Source organism: Bufo bufo, chromosome 2 (genome assembly GCF_905171765.1).
Source record: "Bufo bufo chromosome 2, aBufBuf1.1, whole genome shotgun sequence".
Taxonomy (NCBI): domain Eukaryota; kingdom Metazoa; phylum Chordata; class Amphibia; order Anura; family Bufonidae; genus Bufo; species Bufo bufo.
In genome coordinates this window covers 221402751-221418738 of record NC_053390.1, presented here as the reverse complement: position 1 = coordinate 221418738, position 15988 = coordinate 221402751, and the positions used below count along the sequence as shown (strand labels likewise).

The 15988-nt window shown below is 44.0% G+C and overlaps 1 protein-coding gene across 1 annotated transcript in view; it reads right to left on the bottom strand.

Moving 5' to 3' along the window:
* The window catches only part of TMEM132B (transmembrane protein 132B), a 695177-nt gene that overhangs the window by 598337 nt on the left and 80852 nt on the right, over positions 1-15988 (bottom strand). The window lies entirely within an intron of this gene.

Genomic DNA, 15988 nt, shown 5'->3' with positions numbered 1-15988 from the left:
CTTCAAGTAAATCTCTTTCAAACAGTGAGAATGTCTAAAAACTGTGCAACTACAAAACAATGACAAATACCATATATATGAGGATTTTGCTGAGATGTGTGGTGGAAGGAATAGCTGTCCTGAACACCTGTTTGGCCGACAGTTATTCAAAGTATATGGTCACCTTTACTGTAGACATGTAGGGTTAGAGAAGAGATCAAATTATTGTAAATTACAAACAGCTAAACTATCAGGACAAACCCATCCTAAATAAGGAAAATCTTGAAAATTCATTCAAAAACGCAATTACCATATGTAAGCGACATTGACGGTCAGTGCAATTAGCCCATATTGCTTTTCAATGGAGTGAGTAATGTGGGCCATTAACAGTGCAAAATCAGTTCTGTTTTACAGATTGTATACAGATTCCAAGTATTGTGCATCCATTTATAGGAATCTATAACTTACTGAAAAACCTTAACCTTTTACCACTTTGTAGACTATAGGCAAGTGACTGCACTGTACATGATGCTTCATTCCAATGCCACATGATAAAGGGATGTGGACTTAGCTGCAGGTTCAGGCTGCCGAAGGAGAAGAGGGAAGATAAGCAGATCAGCATCCATGCCCATCCAGAGCGAGATGGCGGCAGGCACAGGCTGCCAATATAGCATGCAGTAGACCAGGCATCTAGTAATGTACCAAAAGTTTTGAGAATTACATAAATATTGTAAATTGGAAAAGTTGCTGCTTAAGTTATTATAATAGCAATTTGCATATACTCCAGAATGTTATGAAGAGTGATCAGATGAATTGCATAGTCCTTCTTTGCCATGAAAATTCACTTAATCCCAAAAAAAACTTTCCACTGCATTTCATTGCTGTCATTAAAGGACCTGCTGAGATCATTTCAGTAATCGTCTTGTTAACTCAGGTGAGAATGTTGACGAGCACAAGGCTGGAGATCATTATGTCAGGCTGATTGGGTTAAAATGGCAGACTTGACATGTTAAAAGGAGGGTGATGCTTGAAATCATTGTTCTTCCATTGTTAACCATGGTGACCTGCAAAGAAACGCGCGCAGCCATCATTGCGTTGTATAAAAATGGCTTCACAGGCAAGGATATTGTGGCTACTAAGATTGCACCTCAATCAACAATTTATAGGATCATCAAGAACTTCAAGGAAAGATGTTCAGTTCTTGTTAAGAAGGCTTCAGGGCGTCCAAGAAAGTCCAGCAAGCGCCAGGATCGTCTCCTAAAGAGGATTCAGCTGCGGGATCGGAGTGCCACCAGTGCAGAGCTTTCTCAGGAATGGCAGCAGGCAGGTGTGAGCACAGTGAGGCGAAGACTTTTGGAAGATGGCCTGGTGTCAAGAAGGCCAGCAAAGAAGCCACTTCTCTCCAAAAAAAACATCAGGGACAGATTGATCTTCTGCAGAAAGTATGGTGAATGGACTGCTGAGGACTGGGGCAAAGTCATATTCTCCGATGAAGCCTCTTTCCGATTGTTTGGGGCATCTGGAAAAAGGCTTGTCCGGAGAAGAAAAGGTGAGCGCTACCATCAGTCCTGTGTCATGCCAACAGTAAAGCATCCTGAGACCATTCATGTGTGGGGTTGCTTCTCATCCAAGGGAGTGGGCTCACTCACAATTTTGCCCAAAAACACAGCCATGAATAAAGAATGGTACCAAAACACCCTCCAACAGCAACTTCTTCCAACAATCCAACAACAGTTTGGTGACGAACAATGCATTTTCCAGCACGATGGAGCACCGTGCCATAAGGCAAAAGTGATAACTAAGTGGCTCGGGGACCAAAACATTGACATTTTGGGTCCATGGCCTGGAAACTCCCCAGATCTTAATGCCATTGAGAACTTGTGGTCAATCCTCAAGAGGCGGGTGGACAAACAAAAACCCACTAATTCTGACAAACTCTAAGAAGTGATTATGAAAGAATGGGTTGCTATCAGTCAGGAATTGGCCCAGAAGTTGATTAAGAGCATGTCCAGTCGAATTGCAGAGGTCCTGAAAGAGAAGGGCCAACACTGCAAATACTGACTCTTTGCATAAATGTCATGTAATTGTCGATAAAAGCCTTTGAAACGTATGAAGTGCGTGTAATTATATTTCACTACATCACAGAAACAACTGAAACAAAGATCTAGAAGCAGTTTAGCAGCAAACTTTGTGAAAACTAATATTTGTGTCATTCTCAAAACTTTTGGCCACGACTGTAGAAGCATGGTCTCTCTTTATAGTAGAATTTTCCTTTGATTAAAATGCGCAATAACTTTAGAGAACAAACCCTAAGGCTTTAAAATATACAGTAATGTCCAATACTACTGGTGGCTTCATAGTTACATAGTTAATACAGTTGAAAAAAGACATAAGTCCATCAAGTTCAACCAAGGGATGGTGACGGGGATGCGAATACCAGAAGGAAGTGAGACTCAGATTTCTACACATTTTCATAAGCATTAATGTCATTTACTTTTAAGAATTCATCTAAACCCTTTTTTTTCCTGCTGTGACCACGTCCTGAGGAAGTCTATTCCACAGACGCTTCACAACGCTAAAACACCTTAGAGGTCATTTAGAAAATCCCAACGTCAAAAAAAAATTTCAAGCTGCATTTGCTCAAAAATGTTTGCACAAATTGCATTTTTTACGCGTTCTGAAATTTACACCAGCTACGAACTGGTGCCTATTTTATTCTAGGCACAAGGACTGCCAGAGGACGTGCTTAATTTATGACAAGGTATGTGCCTCATCATAAATAAAGTGCATCCTCCGGCAGCGCAGGGGATGGCAAGACCGGTGTCAATAACGCTTGCCTTGATGAATGATCCCTCTTGTGCATTTTCAGTGCCAGGCTTCTCATCTTAAGCTCCTAGTTGCTGTAGTGAGGCACATGCCTCTCATAGATTTGTCGCATCCTCCTGCTTGCCGTGCCTCCTAGCTGCTCTAGATTTCTCTCTATATTCACCTCAGAAAACTAGTGTGAATAAAGATAAATGTGCCAGGCCTGCTGCCACGACCCCTGTCCACTGCTGCCACGACCCCTGTCCACCATTGCCACGCCCCCTTTTCTCACCACTCCTGAAAAGTGGCGTGAAGTTGCAATTGTTGCCACAAATATAGCATGCGACAAAATCTGTGACTTTTTACCAACACTACTGAGGCGTAAAATCCACATAAATGCCCTCCTAAATTATTTATGGAATATACATTGTATTAACGGTAATATTACGGTATGCCAATGCACAACTAATATCCAAATTAATTCATCTAAAACTGAAAGTTCTCTGGCTGAGGGCCAAACGTGCAAGTCTGTGGTAGAGGCTTTCTTGTAAGAGGCTTACGCATACTGTAATAAGAACGTGGCAGTCTAAATACTGTGCAGAGGTAGAAGTCACATCTGAACCCTGGTGGCCCCTCTACTACATAATAAGACCAGTATAAAGGGCACCTGCAAGGTGAGAAACTTAGGCAGGTTACACCTCTTGCTTTATAGCCATATTACAGATGTCCTTACAAGACAACCTGACACTACGAAATGCAGTGCAATCTGCAGGAGCAGGTTATAGAGCAGGAGGAGCTGAGCAGACTGATGTATAGTTTATGGGATTCAGTTCAGCTTGTAATTTATACATTTAAACCTCTATTCTTTCTATGTTTAGGATGGCCCCCGTGCCATCTGCCATCAGTGACTGACACCTACAACACTAAGGGTGCATTCACACGACCGTATGTATTTTACAGTCCGTCTGTGTCATGTCCATGTTGTACCCATTTTTATTTTTCTTGCAGACAGCACATGGTATGCTGTCCGTTTTTTTGCGGACCCATAGAAATGAAAGGGTCTGTGTGCAAACTGCAAAAAATGTGGATTGGATGCGAACCAAAAATACTGTCATATGAATGGGGCCTTACACAGAGAATGCTAACAATAACTGAAAAGACGGCCTCCTTGTACAACTGAGACTCAGAGCTATAAATGTATAAATTACAAGATACAAAACTATATATCATCCTGCTCAGCTCCTCCTGGTCTATAACTTGCTGCCTGCAGAATACACAGCATTTTGTGGTGACGAGTTCCCTTTAAAGCACCACTGTCTCATTAAGCAGTGTTTTAAGCAAATTCTAGAGCAGTATTCAAGCTATAACTTTGACTCTTTTCCAAAAACTCAAAGCCCTATTAGACTGCATGATTTTAAAGGCAATTATCGGGAACAAGGGTTCATATGAACATTCATTCCCGATAACTGGCTCGCATAATCAAGCAGCCAATCAGTCAATGAACGAGCAAACGCTCATTTGTCGACTGATGGGCATCTTTCATCACGAAGAAAGATGCTTGATTATGGACCGCACATCTCCCTTGGTAATCAGGGATGTGCTGCTGATAATCAATATAGGGCCCTATTCACACGACCGTATTTTTGGTCCACATCCAATCCACATTTTTTGCAGATTGGATGGGGACTCATTCATTTCAATGGGTCTGCAAAAAATGCGGACAACACTCCGTGAGTCGTCCACATCCTTATGCTGGTTCCGTAGTCCCGCAAATAAGATGGAACATGTGCTATTCCTGTCCATTTTGCGGACAAAAATAGGCATTGTTACAATGCAACCGTAAAAAAAAAAGATGTAACATACAAAGGTTTTGCATTTGTGTGATTGCACCCTAAGGGCTCATGCACACGAGCATAACTGGTCAGTGCCTGTATTGCAGACCGCAATATATGGGAACTGGCTGTGTGCACTCTGTGGTGCCCATTGACTTGAATAGGTTTGCATCCGCCAGATACAACCGAAGATAAGACATCACCTATCTTTTTGCGGTGCTGAGGCGCTTCCGTGGTGTTTCGGTCCCTCTCTCCACATCTGAAAAAAATAGATCATGTCCTATTTTTTGTGGTGCGGACGGTCTCTTGTGGATCGCGGACCCATTCAAGTCAATGGGTCCGCATCTGCAAAAGCCGTGCACACAGATGGTGCCCGTAAACTGTGGACCACTATTTGCAGTCCGCAATACGGGCACTGAGTGCTTACGCTCGTGTGTGTGAGCCCTAACGGAGGAACGACTGCAGTAGCAATTGTTACTCCTGCATTCGGTTTGCATCGACCTGTGTAATCAGACTGGTGCAAACGAGCACTGATAGATGCTTATCATTTATCGGCACTCGCCGATACCCATGTATTAGGGCGATTACTCTGGCTGTACCGATCCTGCAATAAAAATACTTAACTGGTTAACCAGATTTTCCATGGATCTTTTTCTGGTTGACTGGTTCCATAACATGGAATTATATCATCATGGGTCATCAACGGCAGTGATTGAATAGGTTGTCCAAGATACTAATACTTAAGATAGGCCATCAAAATTTGATCAGTGGAGGTCTGACTCTCTGAACCACCTGCCAATCAGCTGTTTGAGGAGGCCACAACGCTGTGGCCTCTTGATTATTAATATCACTCACATGAATGGCTCAATGACACAGAACCCAGAATGGCTGCTGTTAAGTGTCCTGGGTACTGAACTCAATGAAAAGACCATAGCAGCTGCCCAAACAGCTGATCGATGGCGGTGTCAAGAGTCAGACCCCCATCATTTATCACAAGGACCATCAATATTGTTATCTTGGACACCACATATGCAAGTAAAAGCCTTTTATTATTAGATGTATAGCCAATAAAAAATATAATAATCAGAATTTTTATAAAAAATAATTTTTAGCAATTCTTACTATTTGTATTAATATTGTCAACCTCTAGATACATAGCTAAACAAGACAGAAAAAAATCTAGACCAAAATTACATTTTTTTTAAATTCTGTTAAGAATTAGATTTTCATAAAACATATAAAAATAAGTATATGATTTTGCATGAATTCTGGTATGATACAGCTGTGTAACTGGAAAAACTTTTACTTCTATCTAGGACGTAGCACTACGCCGGATTTCTTAATGGGTTAGTAATAATAAAGAAACCACTTGTGCACATGGCTGAAGGCCGATCGCTGAGCTGTGAATTAACTGTAAATATAATTAGTGCAGCACCCCTCACTGGGGACTGTGAGGAACAGGAGGCCTGGCCCGCAGCTCTATCTACAGATGTACACAAGTGCAAGATGAGGCTGGATGGAAATAGCATTCAGCGAGGAAGATAAATGATGCGCAGAAACAAATTCGGATAGAGACAGGCCATTCTGTTAACACAAATAATTTCATTACAGCAACCTAACGATCAAACGGAATGAATGAAACTCATAAGGGCTCATGTACACAAATGTGTGCAGCCCGTGCCCGTATTGCAGCCCACAAACAGCGGGACAACAATATACAGGCCATAAGCGCGCTACGTAATTTTTGATGCTCAAAAAAAGACGGATCACTTATTTTTGTGCAAACTGATGCTAAGGCTTGTTTCACATTTGCGCTTACTATCTCCAGCAGGTTATTCTGGCAGGGGAGCAGCCTGCTGTTGGTGTCCAGACCTGGGACTGCTGGAAGCTACTGGACACCCGCCACCCCCATTCACTATAGTGGGGAGTAGCAGAGATCCATTTTTCACGCATCATTTCTACATTCAGGAAAAATGTTCTAGCACAGAGGTCCTTAACTGGCGGACCGCTGTCCAAATACGGACTGTGGATGCCAGCTGTCCAGACAGACCCCTGCCATGCCTTCCATAGGAAGCAGCACTTTAGGCTGGTTCCTAATCTCCCAGTGCGCCGGAAAGAGCTAGGGCACAAGCTCCTCCCCATGCAGGCGCTAGATGGAAGAGGAGGAGAGTGCTGAAAGAGACAAGTTCCTCCACATACAGGCAACGGGACTTGTCTCTCAAAGCGCTTTCATCCGGAGCCTGCACGTGGAGGAATCTGTCTCCCTCCTCCAAAGGACACTTACGTGCTGCTGGAGAAGAGGGGATGGACATCACCACTGCCACCAATGAATATGGGGTGGCCACTAAGGCCAGCCTCAAAAGAGGGACTTTAAAACGCCACCCCATCTCTGCTAAGCAACGCCCCCAATTGGTTAGGCCATGTCCCTCCCATTTCGCCGCCGACGGGGATTTAAAAACTCAAGGTAAAATCAACTTGGGGGCAAGGGGTGTGTGGAGGGGACTGAGGGGTACAGACAGGGCGGGAACGCATCACTGACTGCAGGAAAGGACTCCACAGTGTTAGTGGAGTGTTCCTAACTTGCCTTTGCCTCTGTAAGGCAACTTTCACACTTGTGTTTATATTTTCCGGTATTGAGTTCCGTCATAGGGTCTCAATACCGGAGAAAAACTATTCCGTTTTATCCCCATTCATTGTCAATGGGGACAAAACGTAACTGAACAGAATGGAATGCTCTAAAAAGCATTCCATTCCATTTGGTTGCGTTCTCATACCGGAGAGCATCTTTCCATCCTGGAATGTAGAGCAAAACATATCCGGCATGACCCACAATGCTAGTCAAAGGTGACAGATCCGTTTTCTCAGACACAATAGAAAACAGATCCGCCCCCATTGACTTTCAGTGGAGTTCATGACGGATCCGTCTTGGCTTTGTTAAAGATAATACAACCGGATCCGTTCATAACGGATGCAGATGGTTGTATTATCAGTAACGGAAGCGTTTTTGCTGAACTCTGCCGGATCCAGTAAAAACTGTAGTGTGAAAGTAGCCTAAGGGTGTAGTGGAATCAGGGCCGGCGTTATTTAAATACACAGGCTGTCCCAAACAGTGAAATATTTGATTTGATTTTATTGAGAAAAAAAATGGAGTAAAATATAATCAAATAACACTCGTATTAACCCAAACCAAACTTTTTAACTTGAGTAACCAGTATTTTTAAAATGTTTCTGTGGGGATTCGAGCTCACAACCTACAGCTCACAACATTACAGTCAAAAACCTTAAAGGGATTGTCCGGGATTGGGAAGATTGGTGTAAGTGTACTAGAGTGACATACATATGACACATATGTATTTCCTACCTTTGGAGAATAAGGGGGGTGGATACATCGAAGAGTGGACGATGTGTGGCAGGAGGTGGAATATGTATGGGGGGTGGGTGCAGGGACGAGTTGATAGACAGTTAAAACCAAGAGATGCCGCCCTGCGCTGGGACCCACAGAGCAGTGCGGCAGGAAGTCATCACACACATAAACATCGATGTCAACAATCTGTTGGGAACCGTAGGAGCCATGCAGAAGTGTAAAAAATACCTAAAAACATCGGGGAAACCTTGACTCAGCTAGTATAAGTGAGTAAAGAATTTTTTAAAAAATTATTTTTAACCCAGACAACCCCTTTAACCACTGGGCTATAGAGCTCAATGCTAAGCTACCGCTGAAAAAACTCACAGAAGTTTCTCTTGTATAATACAAGAGAAACTTCTATGAGGTTTTTAACACAAGAAAAACTTCTATGAGGTTTTTCAGCAATAACATAGCATTGAGTTGTACAGTCCAGTGGTTAAGGTTTTTGCTTTTAATGTAGAAGGTTGCGAGTTCGAATTCCCACAGAAAACATTAATAATAGAGGCTAAATAAAATTTTAATACACGGGATGTCCGCAACAGTGAAAACTGTAGATTTTGCCACTCCTAATAGTGTAGCAATTTCTCAGATGGTTTTTTTCTGTTTTCGCAGATAAAGGATGGCTTCTTTCACCTGCATGGAGAGCTCCTTTGACCGTATGTTTACTTCTCAGCAAAATCTTCAAAATGCAAGCACCACACCTCAAATCAACTCCAGGCCTTTTATGTGCTTAATTGAGAATGCAATAATGAAGGAATTGCCCACACCTGCCCATGAAACAGCCTTTGAGTCAATTGTCCAATTACTTTTGGTCCCTTTAAAAACAGGGTGCCACATGTAAAGGAGCTGAAACTCAAATCCTCAAATAAAAGCTAAAAGTCTGGCCTTTATGTCCATGTCCATTATATAACAATAACTTGAATATCTTTTAGTAAACAGGTAAAAAAAAACTAAATTTGTGTCAGTGTCCAAATATATATAGACCTAACTGTACGTGTGCCATGCCTCAAGCCTCTTGTCTTGGCTAATGAATTACACAGGGCAAAAGAGGTATCACCTATTCACTAACATTGATTGTGAAGATCCGATATATGTATTGTCATATCTAATAAATCAATAGAGCTTAATAAAATAGATGAATAGCTACAGATGTAATATAAAAGACTGCTGGATTAACAGATTAAAAAATCAATATAATCCACAATTGTAAAATTTAACATCGTAAAAATGCAGTAAAATGGCATTCCCACTCATTTCAGATTATTACAATCATAGTCATAGTCAGTGGCGTTCCGCCAATAGCAGCAGACCACGCAACTGCTACGGGGCCCGTGGCATGGGGGGGCCTGGAGTGCATGGAAGGCTCCGCCTCCTATAATGTCTGCTGTATGGCTCTTCTTCCGTCCCAAGTCCCTATCTGGGGCGTGGGCGGGCCCTGCTTCTCCTGTGCTCAGGCCCCCCTCCCCTCTTCTTTTACATACATTTTGCTGTGTTCACTGGAAACACAGTGCATGGACCGGGGGCCATGGCTTCAGCCAGGTGAGCATGATACTCGCTCTCCTCTGTCTGCTGGGCGCGGCACTGGCCAATCAGCTTTTAGCAGTGCTAGGCTCCTGCTGCTGATTGGCTGGTGTATCGCAGCAGCAGAAGAAAGAAGTGAGTGGGTGGGGTGTGCTCACTGCCTGGCCAGCCCCCACAGAGAGTGTGACTAACTCCTGGGCTGCAAATTTATGAGCTGGTGATGGGGGAGGAGGGGGACAGCGATTCTGCCTTTCACAGTAGCAGGAATAGAGTTTATTTGGGTGGGGGGAGGCACACTGTTCTCCATATAAGCATCAGCAGCAAGCAGAGTTCATGTTGCTGCTGATGCACATCATAGAGAGAACAGTGTGCCCAAGGACCCCCCTCCCCCCATAAACTCTGATTGCTGCTTATATAGAGGCATCACAAGTATATATGTGTGTGTGCATATATATATATATATATATATATATATATATATATAATTACTTAAATTGTGCTTTATATTTGTGCACGGAGGAAGGGGCCCAAACAATTTTGCTATGGGGCCCCAAGATTTCTATGTACGCCCATGGACATAGTAGCTGTTCTCCAAACTACTGTAGACAAATGGAAAGATGGGAAAGTATTAGATAGGTAGATAGGTAGGTAGGTAGATAGATAGATAGATAGATATGAGATGATAGATAGATAGATAGATAGATAGATAGATAGATAGATAGATATGAGATAGATAGATAGATAGATAGATAGATAGATAGATAGATATAAGATAAATTGATAGATAGATAGATAGATAGATATGAGATGATAGATAATAGATAGATAGATAGATAGATAGATAGATAGATAGATAGATAGATAGATAGATAGATAGATAGATAGATAGATATGAGATGATAGATAATAGATAGATAATACACTGCTCAAAAAAATAAAGGGAACACTTAAACAACACGATGTAACTCCAAGTCAATCACACTTCTGTGAAATCAAACTGTCCACTTAGGAAGCAACACTGAGTGACAATCAATTTCACATGCTGTTGTGCAAATGGGATAGACAACAGGTGGAAATTATAGGCAATTAGCAAGACACCCCCAATAAAGGGGTGGTTCTGCAGGTGGTGACCACAGATCCCTTCTCAGTTCCTATGCTTCCTGGCTGATGTTTTGGTCACTTTTGAATGCTGGCGGTGCTTTCACTCTAGTGGTAGCATGAGACGGAGTCTACAACCCACACAAGTGGCTCAGGTAGTGCAGCTTATCCAGGATGGCACATCAATGCAAGCTGTAGAAAGAAGGTTTGCTGTGTCTGTCAGCGTAGTGTCCAGAGCATGGAGGCGCTACCAGGAGACAGGCCAGTACATCAGGAGACGTGGAGGAGGCCGTAGGAGGGCAACAACCCAGCAGCAGGACCAGTACCTCCGCCTTTGTGCAAGGAGGAACAGGAGGAGCACTGCCAGAGCCCTGCAAAATGACCTCCAGCAGGCCACAAATGTGCATGTGTCTGCTCAAACGGTCAGAAACAGACTCCATGAGGGTGATATGAGGGCCCGACGTCCACAGGTGGGGGTTGTGCTTACAGCCCAACACCGTGCAGGACGTTTGGCATTTTCCAGAGAACACCAAGATTGGCAAATTCGCCACTGGCGCCCTGTGCTCTTCACAGATGAAAGCAGGTTCACACTGAGCACATGTGACAGACGTGACAGAGTCTTGAGACGCCGTGGAGAACGTTTGCTGCCTGCAACATCCTCCAGCATGACCGGTTTGGCATTGGGTCAGTAATGGTGTGGGGTGGCATTTCTTTGGAGGGCCGCACAGCCCTCCATGTGCTCGCCAGAGGTAGCCTGACTGCCATTAGGTACCGAGATGAGATCCTCAGACCCCTTGTGAGACCATATGCTGGTGCGGTTGGCCCTGGGTTCCTCCTAATGCAAGACAATGCTAGACCTCATGTGGCTGGAGTGTGTCAGCAGTTCCTGCAAGACGAAGGCGGCATTGATGCTATGGACTGGCCCGCCCGTTCCCCAGACCTGAATCCAATTGAGCACATCTGGGACATCATGTCTCGCTCTATCCACCAACGTCACGTTACACCACAGACTGTCCAGGAGTTGGCAGATGCTTTAGTCCAGGTCTGGGAGGAGATCCCTCAGGAGACCGTCCGCCACCTCATCAGGAGCATGCACAGGCGTTGTAGGGAGGTCATACAGGCACGTGGAGGCCACACACTACTGAGCCTCATTTTGACTTGTTTTAAGGACATTACATCAAAGTTGGATCAGCCTGTAGTGTGTTTTTCCACTTTAATTTTGAGTGGGACTCCAAATCCAGACCTCCATGGGTTAAAAAATTTGATTATCCATATTTTTTTTTGTGTGATTTTGTTGTCAGCACATTCAACTATGTAAAGAACAAAGTATTTCAGAAGAATATTCAATTAATTCAGATCTAGGATGTGTTATTTTTGTGTTCCCTTTATTTTTTGGAGCAGTGTATATAGATTATACATATGAAAGCCTGTTCCGTTTATATAAATGTAAATTGCAGAATGTGAATAGAAATTCATATTCTCCTTTCAAACCCAGGGTTGAGGGTATACTGGCAAATCTGTCACAATAGCGCTCTGTGAACAAGGTGTCAGCCTCACCATTCAGACATTCTCTACTTTTCTTTCCCTGGCATTTTCTTTAGCACAAGGTGCACATACTGTAAAAGTCACTTGACAGGCATTTTGCTTTTTACTTTTATTTCAGAAACCCAAAACATATTCAAGGATAGAATAATACGTCCTTTTAAAAGATCAACTTCACGTGCACATAAGACAAAAAACTATTGGCAAAATAGAATAAAAAGAAATTTTCAAATAGAAAATGCCCGATTACATCTCCTTCAGAAGGACAACTGTTTAAAGGGGTTCTCCGGGAGTTCAATATCCTATCTTCAAGAGATCATCAATATTGGGGTGACGGGAGGTGGACCTCACCAATCAGATATAGATGACCTATCCTGAGGAGAGGCCATTAATACTGCAGTCCGGAAAACCCCTTCAAGTGACATAAGTCAAAGACTCACTCCAAAATACATTTTAAAGGGAACCAGTCAGGCAAATGGTGCTGATCCGAGGACACTATTTAACGAGGACCTTTCAGCACAAATTGCAACTCAACAGTTGCAGCATTTTATGGAGAAGGAGATGTAGAGCAAACTGATATATAATTATGTGGGAAAAGATTCAGTAAAACCTGTCATTTATACATTTATATCTTTGTTTTTTCTACCTCCTGTGAACAGCTATTGGTACAGGAGGGAGGAAGGGGTTACCAGTGACTGACAGCTCTATCTGTATACACACAATGCTGTCAATCACTGATAACACCTCCTGTACCTATAGCTGTTCACAAAAGGTAGAAAAAGAAAAATTTATAAATGTATATATTCAAGTTTTTACTGAATCTTTTCCCACAAAACTACCGGTATACAGTTGCAAGAAAAAGTATGTGAACCCTTTGGAATGATATGGATTTCTGCACAAATTGGTCATAAAATGTGATCTCAAATTCATCTAAGTCACAACAATAGAAAATCACAGTCTGCTTAAACTAATAACACACAAAGAATTAAATGTTACCATGTTTTTATTGAACACACCATGCAAACCTTCACAGTGCAGGTGGAAAAAGTATGTGAACCCCTAGACTAATGACATCTCCAAGAGCTAATTGGAGTGAGGTGTCAGCCAACTGGAGTCCAATCAATGAGATGAGATTGGAGGTGTTGGTTACAGCTGCCCTGCCCTATAAAAAACACACACCAGTTCTGGGTTTGCTTTTCACAAGAAGCATTTCCTGATGTGAATGATGCTGCGCACAAAAGAGCTCTCAGAAGACCTACGATTAAGAATTGTTGACTTGAATAAAGCTGGAAACGGTTATAAAAGTATCTCCAAAAGCCTTGCTGTGAATCAGTCCACGGTAAGACAAATTGTCTATAAATGGAGAAAGTTCAGCACTGCTGCTACTCTCCCTAGGAGTGGCCGTCCTGTAAAGATGACTGCAAGAGCACAGAGCAGACTGCTCAATGAGGTGAAGAAGAATCCTAGAGTGTCAGCTAAAGACTTACAAAAGTCTCTGGCATATGCTAACATCCCTGTTAGCGAATCTCCGATACGTAAAACACTAAACAAGAATGGATTTCATGGGAGGATACCACAGAGGAAGCCACTGCTGTCCAAAAAAAACATTGCTGTACGTTTACAGTTTGCACAAGAGCACCTGGATGTTCCACAGCAGTACTGGCAAAATATTCTGTGGACAGATGAAACCAAAGTTGAGTTGTTTGGAAGAAAAACACAACACTATTGTGGCGAAACCAACCTCGCCACTGGGTTTTGGAGGGGCCTGGCTACCAGCCTCTTGCCCCAGGATTATGGGCCCTCTCATCAGCCCATGCAAAACTTAAACCCCATGGCGATTTGACTGTGTTTGTGGCATCTGAGCGCTCAGATCCAAGCCATATGGGGACATGTGGGGTTTTGAGATGTGTGACAGAACCATCTGTCTGTGTAATTGTATTTTATGTTATGTGAGGGTACCCAGTTAGCTCATTTTATTGTATTCATGTTGTCTGAGTGTCATTCACCTAATAATATGCACTCAGACTTGAGCTGTCTGGGAATGTGTTAAATGTCTATGTATATTGGGTGGCCTGCAATTGTACCCTGTAATTTGTCTATTGGGGAATTTCCGTGGGTTTGGTGTCTGGAGACAGTTAAGTTATACAGTGTCTGGACTAATTGATTCCAGGCAAACAAAGGGGGAGACCTGTGAAGATATGTGTATTGTGTGGCCTGCAATTGTACCCTGTAATTTGTCTATTGGGGAATTTCCGTGGGATTGGTATCTGGAGATAGTTAAGTTATACAGTGTCTGGACTAACTGTCTCCAGGCAAACAAAGGGATAGACCAAACTGTAAAGCATGTACTATTGGTTGTCTCTTGCCTCCCCCTTGCATGGGGTACAGTATAAATACAAGTTCTGTTCAATAAAGGAGTTCCTGTTTTACCCTTTATCATGTTGAGGCTGATGTTTGGGTAACTGATCGACGCTGGGGATTGCTATACGCTGGGAGATTTGCTATACTCCCCGGGCTATAACTACTAGCTCTTTTAAGGGCTGTTCCTGCTCTCTGGTTTTAGGAGAGGTCCACCCACTGGAGCCTGGAGCCTTGTCGTAGGTCCAGGGTGGGTAGGAGACGGTGAGACCTCAACCAAGCTTCGGCGGTTCGTGGGGTCTGCAGTGCGTACGGTATCAAGTGGAGTGCTTGGAGTCCTCGGAAAGCACTAGAAACATCTATCAACGGAGGTACCCGGTCGGGGTCATAGGCGTTCCGTTACATTTGGTGGCAAGCAGTGGGATGGCGTCCTAGTGTGAGGAGAAGCAGCGCGGAGACACCGTTCGTGGATTTACTAAATTGAGGGCAACGCTAGTATCCGTACAGCGCCCCTAGCTACAGTAGGATGGAATCGGCTAGTCTTCGGACAGCGTTCTATGATGAGGAGGAGGAGGCAGCCGCAGACTACAGGGATGCAGACAGAAAGGAAGTCTGGTATGATGCCCTGGAAAATGCCCAGCGGCGGCGAGGTGAGAGTCTCCCTAGTTCTGAGCAGCGGCTACAAAAGCGTGTGGCGATGCGGATGGGTCTCTTGGGAGAGCAGCCCCTGGATGAGTGGGTAACAGAGCTCCAGAACCTGGTATGTAAGGAGCTTTGGCTAGAGGACGCTTACCAGGCCCTAAGGTGGCATGTCATTCAACATTCCCCCTGGATGGCTGAGCACGACAGACCCGAGGGTGAGGAGTTTGATGGACCGGGGTTACTATGGGATGCCTTGGAGGAGGACATTGATCTTGGCAGCACGGAGGAGTCTAGGTTTTGGGATATCTACGACTACCGGATGGGCATGCATGTTTATGCTGACGGAAGGGAGGTGAGCAAAGACATGACCCACCTGGTAACAAGGGAGTGGGAGCTGGAGCAGACCTACCAACACCTGCTCAGCTCCATTCATCCCCAGCCTACTCGACAAGCAGAGCCAGATCTGCCCTCCTGCAACTGGGAAGACTTGCCGGCGATACCCCCTGCTTCCCTACCAACTCCCAAAGTAGGGAACTTCATTGACTGGTTCTGGGAAGACCTCCCGATGGCAGGTGGAGATGGGACCGAGGTCTCTCCACCGGCCCTACAGAGATGCTGGCTGGCCGGTTCAGATCCCCCACCAACCCTGCAGAAATGCCAGGAGGAGGAGGTAAGCGATTCCTCCTCTCCACAGCCGATCTGCAACAAGGTCCTGGGGATAGGATTCCCTGACCACATCCCAGTAGAAGAGCTGGCATCTGGGCAGAGCGCAGTCAGCCTCTGCCCTCCTCTATCCTCTTATCTA